This window comes from Mirounga angustirostris, unplaced genomic scaffold (genome assembly GCF_029215605.1).
Source record: "Mirounga angustirostris isolate CCGP_5_RB_7025 unplaced genomic scaffold, mMirAng1.0.hap1 SCAF_9, whole genome shotgun sequence".
In the NCBI taxonomy this organism is placed as follows: Eukaryota; Metazoa; Chordata; class Mammalia; order Carnivora; family Phocidae; genus Mirounga; species Mirounga angustirostris.
The window spans coordinates 75795947-75812273 of record NW_026991717.1 but is presented as its reverse complement, the minus strand read 5'-3'; the positions used below and the strand labels follow the sequence as shown (position 1 = coordinate 75812273).

Here is a 16327-nt window from a genome sequence, read left to right as displayed (position 1 = left end):
AACAGTTTGGCATGTTTATGCCTTATAGAATAGGAAAATAACATTAGAAACTGCTGTTGTCTATTGTTAAACAATATTATATGGATTGTTATATTTCATTGTTTTGCTTTTCTAGTCAATAGTATGACTCACTATCCTTTTGTGTGTGTGTGTGTGTGTGTGTGCATCTGTAGACATTTCTATGGCAAGAAATTAGGATCTCCTAGTCTTCACAGTCTTAATTATATGAAATACAGTGTCATTTGTTTTAGGTAACTTTAAATTATATCATAATTTGAATGATATTTGTGTACATCTCTATGCCTATAGATTCTCAGTGAAAGCAGATAAAAGCCTCTCTGGGCCACAGTTTACTTACTTGTAAAATGAGGTGGGTGGAAGAAATTATTTCTACAGACCCTTTCTTTATGTGTTTTCTGTTTAACTCAGAGGCAGAATTCTGTGTATTCAGAATTGTACCTTACATTATGTAAAAGATATTTTGGTGCAAGTAACTTTGTTCTAGTTAGAATATTACTTGTGTTAATTAAATGCCAAGTGATGGTATTTTAGAGTCAAAAGAAGAGGTCTGATTTCCTACCAAGATTTTTAACTATCTCTAATTTTATAGTGGAGTTACCCTACTGTTTTGAAATAAATTTTTTTGAGAATAAATAAAATTCTCAATATCCTATTCATCTGATAAATTTTTAAAAAACTAGGCTTTATTTACATTCAAAGTGGAATGCAGTTAAATATTACCGAAATCTAACTTTTTAATGAGATTTTCCTCCTTACTTAGACTCGATACTCCATTCAGCAGTTAAAGCACTAAAGAAGTAAACTTTGATATTTTAAAGACTATAGTTTAGACATAATCTACTTATGTATATCTAGCAAGAAGGTATTTTATCAGTATATGTAATATTTGATTTGCTATAATTGGTTCTTTTGCATTTTCTACAGTGTAATTGTAAGTATTGCTTAATCCATCTATCTTATTAACTGAAGTTATTATATTTGACAGAATAGACCATATGCTTTATATACTGTTTTGATGAAAAAGTGCAAAACATACCTGTTGTGCATATCTGAGTATATATTTTTCAGTTATACAGAATTGTTATATATTAGACCTTTTGTGGGTGATGTAAGTTTAACAACTTATAGATTCAATTTTTAACCATATGAATCTTATATTTAATATACTTCCAACGTATGTTATTTGGAAAAAGGAATTAGATGGAAACTTCATTTTTATTGAATATACTTGTGTATTATATGAATTTAATGAACATGTACTACTTGTATAATCAAAAATAAAGGAAAATGTTGGTATGTCATTTAAACTGTATATTTGGAGCATTTCTTTAGTTTATTTAGAAATTATCTTCATTGCATAAAGTATCTTATAGATACTTAATATCTCTATTTGGTTGTATTCTCAGGGAGGGCTCTCCATCTTATTCTGGAGGACCAGAATTGTGGTTGGGCTTATTATATAATTTATATTCTTTTAATAATTTTGGAATTCAGAAATACTAAATCAAGAGTAATTAAATCTGAAATCTGTATTTTTTCATCTTCCCCTAGTATAATCTTCTGTCTGAAATAGGAAAAATGAAACAAATACATAGATAAAATGAATTTTTAATACTTAATAGTGTGTACTTAGACCTCTAGCAGTAATGTTCTGGCAACATCTAGCTTTCAGTTGGAGACTTTAAAAAGAAATGTAGCACCAACTGAAGAAATAGTGAAATTGATGAGAAAATAAAATATAAGGAAATGTATTTTAGGGGTAGATTTTACTTAATTTAAACTATTTTAAAGAACATACATTTTCATATAGACTTTCAATCCATATTTTAAAATTTTCAATTACTCTGCTTAGTTTTATAAAATATACACTCTTATCTTTTCAATTTGGGACATATTTCTATATTCATCCCAAACAGATTTCTTAAAAACTATTTGTCTTGTCAAATTTGTCTGAACAGATTCTTGTCATGTGATAGGGAAATGAAACACTTTCAAATGTTTTATTGTGAATAATGGGGAGATGATTTTGCAATTTAACATTAGGTGGACAATTCTTTTTATACTAAATGGTTAATATTTGAGTTACTTTATTTAATAAACTTTAGTATTCAGTTGTTATTTTCTATCATCCAAAACATAATTTATATCCATAGAACAATATTTGCAGTTTGAATTTAAATAAATGTGAAGTTTTTTTTCAAATAACCTCAGGCCAGTTATATGAAGATGAGATATTCATGTAATTACCTCAATGTTTGTTATTCTTGTTTTATATATGAACTAATTCCTGCCATTTTTTTATGAATTCTGCAGATATTTCCTATATAAAATTAGTTTAAAATTTTAAAAGTGTAAGTGTGTATAAAGGACTACTTATGCCACAAATCTCTTTATCTTTAATACTAAGTTAACAAACATTTATTACTTAAAATTTGCCTTTAACTCTGAAATTTCTATGTGTGTAGGTGAAGTGAGTGTGTGTGTGTGTGTGTGTGTGTGTGTGTAATGTTCCTAACATATTTTCTGAAGCATGGCCTGGAATCCTGACTGCCACTTTGTAGCTATTTAATAAGGTATAAATTGCTTAACAGCTGTAAGGGTTTTTTTTTTTAATCTGTTAATAAGAAATCATTACACCTACCTCACAGGGTTGTTGTGAGGAAAACCAATAAAACATGTGAAAGAGTGCTTTGCATATGCCAGATATGCAGGATATAAAAAATGAGTGTTACTAAAACTTCAGTGGACCTCATTTTTATCTTATGATAAAAATCTAAATTCTGCCCATGTGATCTGGCCCCCCACTTATGTCCTCAACCTCATTTCTTTCCTTGCAAACTGCATATACTGATTAAGTGATACTCAACGCTTTGCCATTCCCAGAATATATCACGCTTTCTTTGGGCCTTTGCCTGCCTGCATCAGTCTTTCCAACCACTCACACACCCCTTTATCCATAGGTCGCTATCATCTGTATAATTCAACCTCATCCTTCAGGTCTCACTTTTTAGATTTCTCCTTAACTAAAATGTTTCTTACTCCTCCTTTATCCCTTATACTTCTGTTAGATGACCCTTCTATATGGTCCTATAGGCTTTGCTTATTCCTGTTCTAGCAGATATCTCATGTATTGTAACTGCCTTTGTGCCTGTTTCCTTTGTAAACTTGTTGAGAGTGGAGTCTGCCTTCAACTTCTTTTACCCAGTACTTAACAGAGTTTCTGCAACTCAGGAGGAAACAGAGTGAACATTTTACAAATAGATGTTAAGGTCCCCCTAAACAAATTCACAACATACGATTTGTACTCCTTAAAAAATATCTTTAATTCTTCTATATTTATAGAAAAGATTTTAAACTCCACAATAATCATATCAAAATTATGGCCTTTTGGGGCACTTGGGTGGCTTAGTCTGTTAAGGATCAGACTCCCGATTTTGGCTCAGGTCATGATCCCAGGGCAGGGAGATGGGAGCCCTACATGGGGCTCAGCACTCAGGGGGGAGTCTGCTTGAGATTCTCTCTCTCCCTCCGTCCCTCCCCCCACTCTCTCTCTAAAATAAGTAAATCTTTTTAAAAAAATTATGGCCTTTTATAATCGACTACTTTGCTCACCATTTATCACTCCTAATGCATTTATTAGGAGGTGAACTCACTAGGGTACAAGTGGAAAGTTACTTTATTCTTCCCTGTCTCTGTACCTGAAATCCCACCCTGAATATTTTCTTTTCTGCCCCTTGATACATGCTGCTCAAGTGTTTTTTTCTCTGCTCTTGCTCTTCTTCCTCTTCCTCTTCTCTTTCTCTTGTTCTTTGCATTCTCTCTTTAATTCTTTCTTTGCTCACTCCCTGGCATTTCAAAACACACTTACTTTTCAGGTAAATTTTAAAAAAAGGCTAAGAAATTAAAATTCCAAACTCTCACCCAATGTGAAATTTTTTTCTTATGTCAACTTTGTTCAAAGAAGGCTTAAAAGCCTGAGTAGGGGCATGTCAAGTAGTAGACATTTGTATTAATTTCTTTTTGCCTTAGTTTTTCTCCTATTCCTTGTACTACTCCTGGGTCTTCCAAAGTCTGAGGTTAGAAATAGAGAACTAATTGGTAGTAAGGGTATGTTGGAAATCTAACATTCTTTTGCTTTTCTGAGTTTATCAAAGACTCCCCAGTTGTAATTCCTGGATGCAGTTGATACTTCCTTTGCTTGTCTTCTTTTGACACTGTCCTTAGTTTCTGACTTTCTAGACTGCTTTGAACCTCTTTCTTCTGGAATTACCTTGTTTCCTTTGCAGTCTTTGTAGAATTCCTTTAAAAATGGTTCAATGCTAGTTCCTTTCCCAGGAGTCCTTACCTGTCCCATTGGAAAATATAATTCTTTACTTCATAAAATCAGAAGTGTTGGCCATTTCTAAGGTAATAGTCCCAGACTAAAGGCATCTTAACCTCTTGCCTTTAGTTTATTTTTAGGCCAAAGTCCAGTTCCTGTGTCATTCCTTAAATGTCCTGTATTCTAAAGGACATAGGGCAAACTGAGTGAATCGCTCTTTATTTCTTCCTCAAACAATATAAGCTCCTATCCTCCAATATATACTTATATTTTTTTATGTGAATGATGGACCAAACAATGCCTGAGCAATTTTTGGCCACATTTTTCCAAATGTTGCATAGATGATCTGTTACCTCAGTTCTAGTACTTGGAATGTGTTGTTCTCAGCTTTGGGTCCTAACTGAAACAGAGAAAACAAGAAAATTCCCATTTCAATATCCTGTTAACACCACCTAAACTGAGGCCATAATGGCAGCTTGCATTTCTATAAATTTCTATGAATGTTCATCCATTTCTGTATTTCCATGCCTGTGTTAGGCTATTCTGTAAGTTTGGAATGTCCTTTATACTTTTTCCTCATGGTGGAATACTTCCCAGTCTTTGATGCCCAATTTAGGTGAAGTCTTTATTGCTCTTTGCAGTTAGAATAAATACCTCTCTACTGTGTTCTCACAAATACTTTGTGTAAATTGTTATTGTATTACCTAGACATTTGTCACTCTTACTAGATTGTGAGCATTTTTGAGACAGCCACTGACTTATTGGTGACCCCTTACCACCTAGTCTCTATTATGTGCTCCATGCATTATTTGCTAAATGAATAAATCTCTTCCAAACACTGAGATTGAAGTTTGTAAAATTATTGTTGAATAATTAATACTTACATTCTTAATTATTCCTGTCCATATTTCAAAAAATATTTGAGGGGGGCAAGAATTATATTTTATGCCTCTGATTTTTTTTTTCATCCCGGTGGCATTGCTCTTTACCTATTCTTAGACATGTTCATTTTAGGTTTTAGTTCTGTTTTTGGCTCAATTTTCTCTGTTTCTCCCTGCATTCTTTATTTTTCTTCCTTGTTTTATTACAGTTGATGGATATAACTATGGTAAGTAAGGATAACCAGGTATTCCAAGCAGGTTCAGGTTGAAAAAAAAAAAAGTAAATATGGCAGATTTCAGAATTAGTTGAATTTCAAGAAGTATGGATGCCAGGAATTGTAATCTGTGTGATTATTTGTCTGAAGTCATATTGCTTTTACCAGTAGATTTTTGTGCATGTTTTCATAAGAAGGAACAAACTATAAAAGATGGCCAAGTGATTGATTCTCAGTTTTAGGTATCAAGAAACACTGTTTATTCCTGTTAGTTACCCCACTCCCTAACCACTGTAGTTATTCAGATACTCTATTTACCTTACCAAATTAGTAAAATTAATTATTATTGTATTTTTCACTTAGTTTAAGGTGAATATTGCTATATGACAGAAGTTTGATATTAGGAAGAACAAAGTTCTATTTTTCTAAGTTTTTGTGAGCATACTTGGGAAAACTTAAAATCCAGGAGAATTTTCAGGAAGCATCTGGTATGGACCAGTTATCAAATAGGAAAATTAATGTTAAAAAAATACAGTTTTTCAAAATATACCATCTTAAATGTAGTTCGCTTTTAAATATTTGCTATTCCATTTTCTTTTCCTGTTAAGTGGCTTTTCTATTTTTCAATTGTGGTTTTGTATAGGACTTTTTATTTTTTGTACCCTCTTTTAGTGGGTCAAGTAAAATGTTAAAAAAAATATTATAGGGGCGTCTGGGTGGCTCAGTCATTAAGTGTCTGCCTTCGGCTCAGGCCATGATCCCAGGGTCCTGGGATCGAGCCCCACATTGGGCTCCTTGCTCCGTGGGAAGCCTGCTTCTCCCCCTCCCCCTGCTTGTGTTCCCTCTCTCACTGTGTCTCTCTGTCAAATAAATAAATAAAATCTTCAAGAATAAAAAATATTATAAACAGTAAAATCCTTCAAAACCTAGTTCTTCATTTTATACTTTTAAACCTAGGTAGTGTTCCTATGCAAAATACCTTATATTACAGATATAGATGCACATAATAAGGAAATTGGCCAGGGACACCTGGGTGGCTCAGTTGGTTAAATGGCTGACTTGTGATTTTGGCTCAGGGTCCTGGGATTCAGCCCGGTGTGGGCATCAGGCTCTTTGCTCAGCCTCAGGGAGTCTGCTTGAGATTCTCTCTCTGCCCCTCTCTCTCGCTTTCTCTCTGGAATAAATACATAAATCTTTAAGCAATGGAAATTGGTCATTAATTGATATTTCTTTTTTATGCTTCTCTCTGAAATTCTAGCTCCACGTTTTTCCCCTGTGCTGCAGGTTATGACAGATTCAGCATGTCTGAAAACAAAATAAATCTTTAATTCTCAATTCTCATTCTGCCTCCCAATTCAATCATTCTTGCTTAGAACTTCACCATATACCTTTTCACCCAGGGTCAAAATAATACCACTCTCTCCTCTCCTTTGATTTGAATGTCATCCTATTTATTTCTAGATCTTAATTATTTTGCTTTTAATATGTATCTGGAATCAGTATACTTCATTCTATATCCATTGATAAACTCTAGTTCATTATCACTTGCCAAGATTCGTGTACTAGATTTGTTTTTCTGTTTATATTAAATTTTTCTTGAAGATGGGAACCACATTTTATTCACCTTTCTGCTTTCCATGGAGTACAGTCTCAGTAAATCCTTTCTAGGTTCAGTCAACTAATTGTGAAGTAGTTGATTCCTTGTATTTAAGCCTTGAAATTTTTGAATGGATTGCTAAAACAGAGAGCAATGCCACAGTTAAAATTAATCACACATTAGTCCAACTTGATGATACTCCTATTAGTGTTAACACTACCGGGAAAAGTGCTTTAAGTGAATTCTGAATAATCTATTAAGAACACTTTGCTTGGTCCTAATTATGTGGAAAACAGATTTTCCTGGCAGTATGCTAGTATATATAATGGTTTGTAGGCTCTTGCTATAACTGTACAAAGTTCAGTCTTTTTTCTCTCTGATCCCATTTAAAAGATATGGTAATATGCCATCTTGAGAATGTAATTTTAACCAAAGTCTTGGTTACTTCGCTTTTTACATTAGTCCCTTTGTAGCTCTTTTAGAGGTATATAATGCAAATGGGAAGTAAGCTTCTTTTGCAATCTTGCAAAAGTCTTCAACCTAACTACTAGTCCCACAGGTGGATCTGATTTATCCTAGTGAGAGGCTACAGTGGCCTCCTAAGAGGAATAACTCTGTTACAGGCTATTTTAGTGTTTCCTGTGCTAGAGAACTTATTTTTCCCTTCTGCCTCTTCTCATTGTAGTCTTTGAAGATAATCACTGGTTTCTGGAAATTTACACTATGAAGGTGCTGTCATTTCGGACTTTATTGAATTTGAATATATGCTTATTCTGATTTTTTAGAGTGTTTTGCAAAATTATTGGAGTGAATGTTAGTCTTATACAGAAATAAGATGACCTTTTAAATGTGTTCTCAAAAATACTATTTTCAGTTTATAATTTTGATTATTTTGATCAATATGTTCCTGTTTTTTTCCTCATTCCTCTCCTATTTCTTTTAGTGTGTGTGTATATTTTTATTTATTTATATATATATATATATATATACACACCTTTATCCAGATCTATCATCTGTCGTTACACATACACATGTGTACATAAGAACTTTAAATTTTATAAATTCACCTTTTTATATTCTCATATCTCAATTATTCCTTTGAAACAATAAATTTTCAAATCAGTTTAATTTTATTTTTGCTATGTAAGAATAAAATTTGAAGCCTACATAGATTTTTTATCTATTTTCCAGATTTATATGTATATTGATTATAGCATATGTTGCTTTTATACCCTATATATTATATGGTATTCATGGTTTGCATGTCACTTAGTAAGTTAAATATAATTAACATTCTGTTATTTGTATAATACTCCGTTATTTTTACTCTTCATTCAGTAAGTGTTTTTTTAGTGATACTATGTGCTAGGCACTGTTCTACATGTGGGAATGCAGAAAGTCTTTGCTCTTATGGAGCTTTTATTCTTGTTGCTGAAGAGGCAGAGAAACACTGAATAAATACATAATTTTAGATAAGCATAAGTACTGGGAAGGAAATAAATGCATATGACAAAAAATGTTGAGGTGGAGTATACTTTAGCTAGGATAGTGAGAGGAAACATCAAAGATGGGAATTTGAGTTGAACTCTAAATGATTAGGAGGAAGAAAATCACATTCCAAGCATCAGGAATAGCAAGGACAAAGGTCTTTGGATCTGAGTGAGTTTGGCATGTTGAAAGAACAGAAAGAAATGTTGTGTGTGTTGAACGTTGTTGGGCGGGGAGGTGGGTGAGAGTATGGCAGGAGGTGAGGTCTTTGAAATAATTCAGGGACCAGATCAAGTGGGCCAAGGTAGGAAGTTGGAATTGTATTATAGTTACAACGTGAACACATTGGATACTGGAGTTTTATGATGATTAGCACCGAGGACATCACTCTTCTTGTTGTGTGGAAGATAAACAGGGAAAAAGAGTTAGGGTCTAGGAGAAGTAATTATTAGGAAGTTTATTGCAGTAGTCCCAGAAATTATGGTGTCTAGGATTAGGGCTTTTGGCAGTAGGAATAATGACAGGTAGGATGTTTTAGAGGAGACAGAATTTGTGAATGGATTAGAAATGTTGTAATCAACAATACCAGACATAATTGAACATGAAATATTTTTTGAAGATATAATTTAATGGACTTAGACTTTTCCATGGTAAATATGTACCATAATTTGCTTAAATTACACTCTATTTTTGACTATTTTCCTTACTTTTTGCTAGCATAAATAACATTAATGTTTCATCATTTTTTCACCTCACTGTCATTGTATATAAATAATGATTTGTGATGGCATGTCAATTTGAAAGGTAGAAAATTATATCTTTCTTACTAGCTAGATTGAAATTTTATGTGTATATTAACAGGTTGTGTTTTTCCAATTGTGAATTGTTTCTAGCCTTGTTTATTTTGAGATGTTATTTTCCCTATTGATTTGAAAGGTCACATTAACTATAGAGGTCTAAACATCCCAACTTTATTTGGCCTTGAGAGTTTTAAATTTATCTTATGTTAGTTTCACCCATGTCCCTTATGCTCTAGACACTTCAGCTATTTCTCAAACAAGCTAACCTCTTTCTTGCCTCATGGAATTTGTACTTGTGATTCTCCATTTTCTGAATCCCTCTTCAGCCAGTCTTCACACGGTTGACTGTCTTGTCATTCATGTTTCAGCTCAAATGTTACATCCTTAGAGGAGCTGTTCCTGACATAACATACCTTCTCACACCTTTCACATCTGCCACATTACTGCCTCTGTTGGGTTTGTTTCCCGCGCCCCCCGCCCCCAGGCTTTTTAGTCTTCATAGCACTTACCACTTAACTTAGTCTGAAGTTATTCCTTACTTACTTATTACCTGTTCTTTCCAATGAGAATGAAAGATTCATGAGGGCAAGTGTCTACTCTTAATTGTTTACTGCTGTGCCCTCTGAGGCTAGAATATTGTTGGGCATTAGTACGTAATTAATATATATTGTCATGTGGATGATGTAAGTATATTAGGTGTTTGTCCTATATGCTTGTGATTTCCCCCTTTTGTCAATTGCCTTCATTCTTGTTCATGGCGCTTTTTATATTAAGAATTTTCTATTTTCACAGAGTCAAATCAATGAAGTTTTTGTTTTTGTTTTTGTTTTTGTTTTTGACCTTTTCATTACTCTTAGAAGGAAAAGAAAAACTTTCCAATCTGGAGATATTCCATTTTCCTGTATTCTAATTAAAATGTTTCTGAATATAAAGTTATCATTTATTTTCATGAATTAAGGAAAATAAGATAAAAATAGGTCTTATAAGTGTGTTTCTGTGCTTTCTTCTAATCTTATTGCACATCTAATTATAAAATAAAGATCATACTATATATAGAGCTTTTCATCTTTTTTTCACTTAATATTGTACCCTATGCATTATTTAGATGATACATATTCTTCATTGTTCACAAGTGTAATTTTTTTTTTTTAAAGATTTTATTTATTTATTTATTTTTTAATTTATTTGACAGAGACAGAGACAGAGACAGTGAGAGCAGGAACACAAGCAGGGGGAGTGGGAGAGGGAGAAGCAGGCTTCCCGCTGAGCTGGGAGCCCGTTGTGGGACTCGATCCCAGGACCCTGGGATCATGACCTGAGCCAAAGGCAGTCGCTCAACCAACTGAGCCACCCAGGCGCCCCCACAAGTGTAATTTTTTTAAGGTCTGTAGAATAGTCCATCTTAGGCATTTGTTATAATATATTTAATCAGTCTCTTATATTTGTTTCAATCTTTTTTGATATAAATAACAATACATAGTCTTGTATTTAAGTTTTTGTGTTCATTTATGATTATTCTCTTATAAATTATTAAACACAGAATAATGGATTTACTGGGTCATAGGAGTACATGCAATATTTTAAGACATTTAAAGATTCAGGGGGCGCCTGGGTGGTTCAGTCAGTTAAACATCTGCCTTTGGCTCAGGTCATGATCTCAGGGTCTTGGGATTCAGGCCCCCCCCGGCCCCCCCCCCCCCCCCCCCGCCAATCAGGCTTTCTGCTCAGTGGGGAGTCTGCTTCTTCCTCTCCCTCTGCCCCTATCCCCCATAAATAAATAAAATCTTTTTTAAAAATTAGAAAAAAAACTAAAGATTCAGTGCCAAATTTTACTTAAGAAAATTTAAATAAGTTTACACTCCTAGTAGTAGTGTATGGGTGTGTCTTTCTCATCCCAGTTATCCGGTTCCCAGTAATTATGTGCATTTAAAATCTTGGCCCATTCCTCCCCATCTGTGCCCCCCCCCAAAAGTTATGTAAAATAATTATGCTGTTTTTCACATACAAAATTAAGTATTTTTTTATGATCAAATCTATCATATTTTCCCTTTTCATGTCTGTACTTAAAGTAACTTTCTTCATTCTGAGGTAATATATATGATTACTTATGGTTTGATCTAATTTTTTACTTTGTGATTCTCTAATTTATATAGAATTTATTTTAAGATATTTGAGAGGAAAAGTTCTCACTGTAATTTCTCTAAATAGTAATCCAGCTATGCCAGCCATATAAATTATAAGTAATCACATATACTGTTTTCATGCTAAATTGTTATGTATTGCTGGGATTTGGGGGAAAGGGTTATTTATTCTTGTCCATTGTTACATTAATTCTTATGTTACTCATCAATGCTTTGTAGTATCTTTTTATTTTGAGTTATCTACTAGGGTAATAATTCCCTGATTCTATTCTTTATTTTAACAACTACTCTAGTATATTATTCCATTTCTTTTTACTTATGAATTTAAAATCATTTCACCAAATATCCTTTCCAAATAAGGTATTCCTGTTTTCTGTGTAAGTGAAATTGTGTTAAAACTATTAACTGGTTAAAAACAAAATGAATAAAGAAAAAACTATTAACTTATTTGCACAAGATAGTCGTATAATATCTGGGATTTCACATATGAACTGATATTATTTTTTCTTTTCTGTCTCAGGAAAGCTTTTTCTATGTAGATGTCCAACACATTTCATTTAAGATCATTCTTAGTTATTTAATTTAAAGTCATTCCTATTTGCTGTTTTCTTTTTCTTTCTTTCTCTTTCTTTCTTTCAACTGTTATTGTAGTTAGTGTATTAGTCTTCTGTGGTCATGTGACAATTACCACAAATTTTGTTTCTTAAACCAACACAGATTTGTTCTCTTACAGTTTTAGATGCCAAAAGTCCAAAATCAGTTTTACTGGGCTAAAGTTAAAGTGTTGACAGGGCTGGTTCCTTTTGGAGGCTGTAGGGGAGAATCCCGTTCTTTGCTTGTTCTAGCTTCTGGAGGCTGCCTGTTTTCCTTGGCTTGTGACCCCTTCCTTGAATCGCTATAAAGTCTTGGCTTCTGTCATCACATCTACTTCCTCCTTTGACCTTCTTGTCCACCCCCCCCATATAAGGACCCTTTTGCTTATATTTACAGCCCTCTTGGATAAAATCTAGGATAATCTCCCCATTTGAAGATCTTTAATTGAATTATATCTGCAAGTAAGAGAACATTCACAGGTTCTAGGAATTAGTATATGGATATTATTTGAGAGGCCATTATTCAGCCTGCCACATATAGGAAAATTATTAAATTTCAATCCTATTTTGCTTTTTTCTATTTTATTGAACTATTACATTAAGAATGGTTGCATTTAGTTCATTTTCTGAACAGTCTTAAAATCATAAGTAATCATAACTTTCTCTGTTTTACAGTAACTTTATGCCTCTTATTTCTATTTCTGTCTTATTGCTACTTTCAATTTTTAATGCAAATGCCCAAGATACTTGCCTTTTAATTATCATATTTTCTGTTGGTTTAGGATAGGTATTTTTTTAACATAGGACAATAATTTGTTCATTGTTCATTATCTCCCCGCTCCCTGCTCTTTTGACATATTCATGTTATATTTAGGTACAGCGAAATATTAACCCACACTTGCATTTCTGGATTAATGTATATTTGACTATAGTATATCAGTTTTTCAATAGTGCTGGATCTAATTTACCAGTACTTTATGATTTTTTAAATGTTTATATTAATAAATGTGATTCATTTTATGTGTGGTTGGTTTTGTGTCTGACTTGCTTTTCCATTTGGAATATCAGGGTTATACTACTTAATAAAATTAATTTAAAGGTGTTCTATTTTTCTCTATTGACTAGAATAGTTTTTATAGCATGAAAATTGTTTGAAGTAGCATGAAAAAAGTTTGAAAATCATTTAAAGCTTGAAAGATCACATAAAGCAATCTGAGCTCAGAGTTTACTTGATTATAATTCTTTGACAGACTTCTAAGTTTCTTTGGTTATTTAATTTTTGTTGGGAGTCAATTTTGAAAATTTACATGGTTCCCAGTGAGTTGTCCATTCTTCCAAGATTTTAAAGGAACATTTAAAGTCATTCTTACTATGTGTTAAGCATTGTGCTAGATTCTGTACATGCAAAAATAAAGAATATAGGATTCTTAATTTCAGGAAGCATATCCTGAAGTGAGAAGAAAGTTAATTTTGCTAGGGGGAAGCAAAAGACATCAAAAAGAAGAAATTAACACTTAAACAGAACTTCTGATAAAGATTTCATCAAGAACACAGGTAGCAGGAACCAAGGCCACAAAGAGGGGACTACAGGAAGGTTTGAGAGAATTGCAAATAGATCATTACAGCTAGAATTTAGGTCTGGCCAGGAAGGAATAATGGATAGGAATTAGGATCTATATTGTAGATTATTCTTGATTTTGTACTTTTTCCTATAGTCTGTTAATGTTAATTCTGGATTTTACATCAACAGATTCATGTTTTTAAAAGATTAGTCCACTGGCAACATGGAGGACTTTACTGAAGCCAGTGGATGGTTACAAACAGGTTAGCCATTACATTACCACAAAAGAAACAAGTGCTTCCTGAAATAGTGATGTAAGTTGAGAGGGAAAGGAAGAAAAGAATATAGATGAAAAATGCTAATAGAATAGGATCATCAAAGACTTGCTTACTGGTTGCATACAGTAGATGAGAGAAAAGTTAAAACTGCACTCAACTTTTGCCAAGTATATTTGGCGTTGAAGAAAATGTTTGCTTTATCTTTATTTCAGAAGCTGTAGCTCTGATTTCATTTGAAAGGCTTCTTATATTGTTGGTAGGCTGTCACTAGTGTGAAAAGTTAGAATAGGAAAATCAATGTCTGAATCATACATATTTTGTTAGAAACCAAAGTTATCCACTACAAACAGTATATACAGTAGTTAACCAGGAGAAAAGAAATAGACATCCTAAGATTTCTGAATGGTATAGCATGAAGGGTGATCTAAAAAAATCATATTTTATTTAGTAATATTTTTTGTAAATCTTTATCTAGAAAAATGAAATAAAGAATTCTATAGTGAGGGAGTTTAAATATAATATTAAAATTTGTTTGAAGTAATTTCTCAGCAGATACCTATACACACATGAGATATGGACATCAAAATGAAATATCTTCTGCCTCAAAATATATGAAAGGCTTGTAAGACATGTTTTAAAAGTCTCTGCCTGTGTGCCTTATTTATATAAGTAATATAAGTCCTTGTAACTACCACCTCTGTCAAAATATGGTATATTTCCATCATGCCCAAAATGTCATTGTGTCCTTTGCCAGACCATCCTCCCCTTTCCCACCGCCTCAACCCCTCTCACACCTACACCCACTCCTGCCACTGATACTCACTGATCTATTTTCTGTTACTGTAGATTTATTTGACTTTGCTAGGGTTTTAACTTGAATCTTACATTATGTAGCCTTGTGTCTGCTTTTGTTCTGCATAATATTTTTGAAATTCATTCCTATTGCATGCGTAAATAATTTATTCCTTCTTATTGTTGAGGAGTAGTTATTGTCTGAATATGTAGTGGGTTTTTTTTTCATTCACCTGTTGATGGACATTTAAATTGCTTTCAGTTTTTGACTATTAGAATAAAATTGCTATGAACATTTGAGTTCAAGTCTTTGTGCAGACAGATGTTTTCATTTCTCTTGAGTAAATACTTAAGAATAAAATATCTGGATTGTATGGAATATTAAACTTCATAAGAAACTGGCAGTATTCTAAAGAGGTTGTGCCATTTTATATCCCTACCGCCAATATATGAGCATTTCAGTTGGTCCATATCCTCACCAGTACATGGTAGTGTCAGTCTTTTAAAATTTTAGCTATTATAAGTTGTACATAGTTATATCACATTGTGGTCTTAATTTGCACTTCCCTAGTAGGTTTTCTTGTGCTCATTGACCTTTGATATATTTTCTTTTGTCAGCTGTCTATTCAATTCTTTTGCCCGTGAATATATTCTTCCACATTATGGCTTATCTTTTCATTTACTTATTTGTGCCCTTCAAGGAGCAGAAACTTTTAATTTTCATAAAGTTCAGTTTATAAATGTCTTTTATATTTATTGCTTTTTGTGTCTTAAGAAACTTTTGCAAATGTCAAGTTTCGTCTGTGTTTTCTCCTAGAAGTCTTATCATTTAACTTTTTAGAGATCTGTTTTGAGTTAATAGTTAACCATGGTATGAAAACAAATTTGATCAATAAGTATATTTAATAGAAGGCTGAAAGTATTATCTCCACACATTTAATGGACTTTGAATATAGAGAAATGAGTAGACAGATTTTTTTAAAGTTAGATTTGATATTGGTTTGTGTAAGAAATACTATTCTAGCTGCTATACCGATCCAACAAATGAAAGGATGCTTCTTCTGTCTTAAATGAATTTGTACATTTAAATACCTTATCATTGTTCTTGTCAATGATAAAATATTCAGTAAATGTTGGTGCTGTTATTGCTAATATTGTTATTATATTCAAACTTAAGGAAGTTTAGAGAGGATGATATTTAGATGAGGTAGGTGTGGATTCTAATGTTTATTTACTTAACACATAGTGGTCATTCTTTTTTATGTTTTATATTTTTGTACCTCTGCCCCCCAACAGAGAGCTTAATTTTTAATGGGTACCAATAAATATATACTCGGAATCATTTTAATCATCTCTTTTAATTAAATAGGTAATTCATGAATACTTTGTTCTGAAAAGTTCAAATAATATTTATGTAGAATAAATAGTGACAATACCGTCTTACCTACTCCTTTGGTCTTCTTCCAGAGATAACTGTTAAATATTCAATGTATTTTTTTTTTTTTGGTTATTTTTAAATATACTTTTACTAACAAATACATTACATAGGTATGTGCATTTGTAAGGTTTTTTAAAATATAAAGCTGAAATAAACATGGTATACTTGCTTTTTTTTAAATCTTAGCAGCATGTCTGATAA

The 16327-nt window shown here is 32.6% G+C and overlaps 1 protein-coding gene across 3 annotated transcripts in view; it reads left to right on the top strand.

Annotated features, from left to right (window-relative positions):
* Window positions 1-16327, top strand: part of NOVA1 (NOVA alternative splicing regulator 1) — a 149413-nt gene that overhangs the window by 49608 nt on the left and 83478 nt on the right. The gene's annotated exons all lie outside the window — the stretch shown is intronic.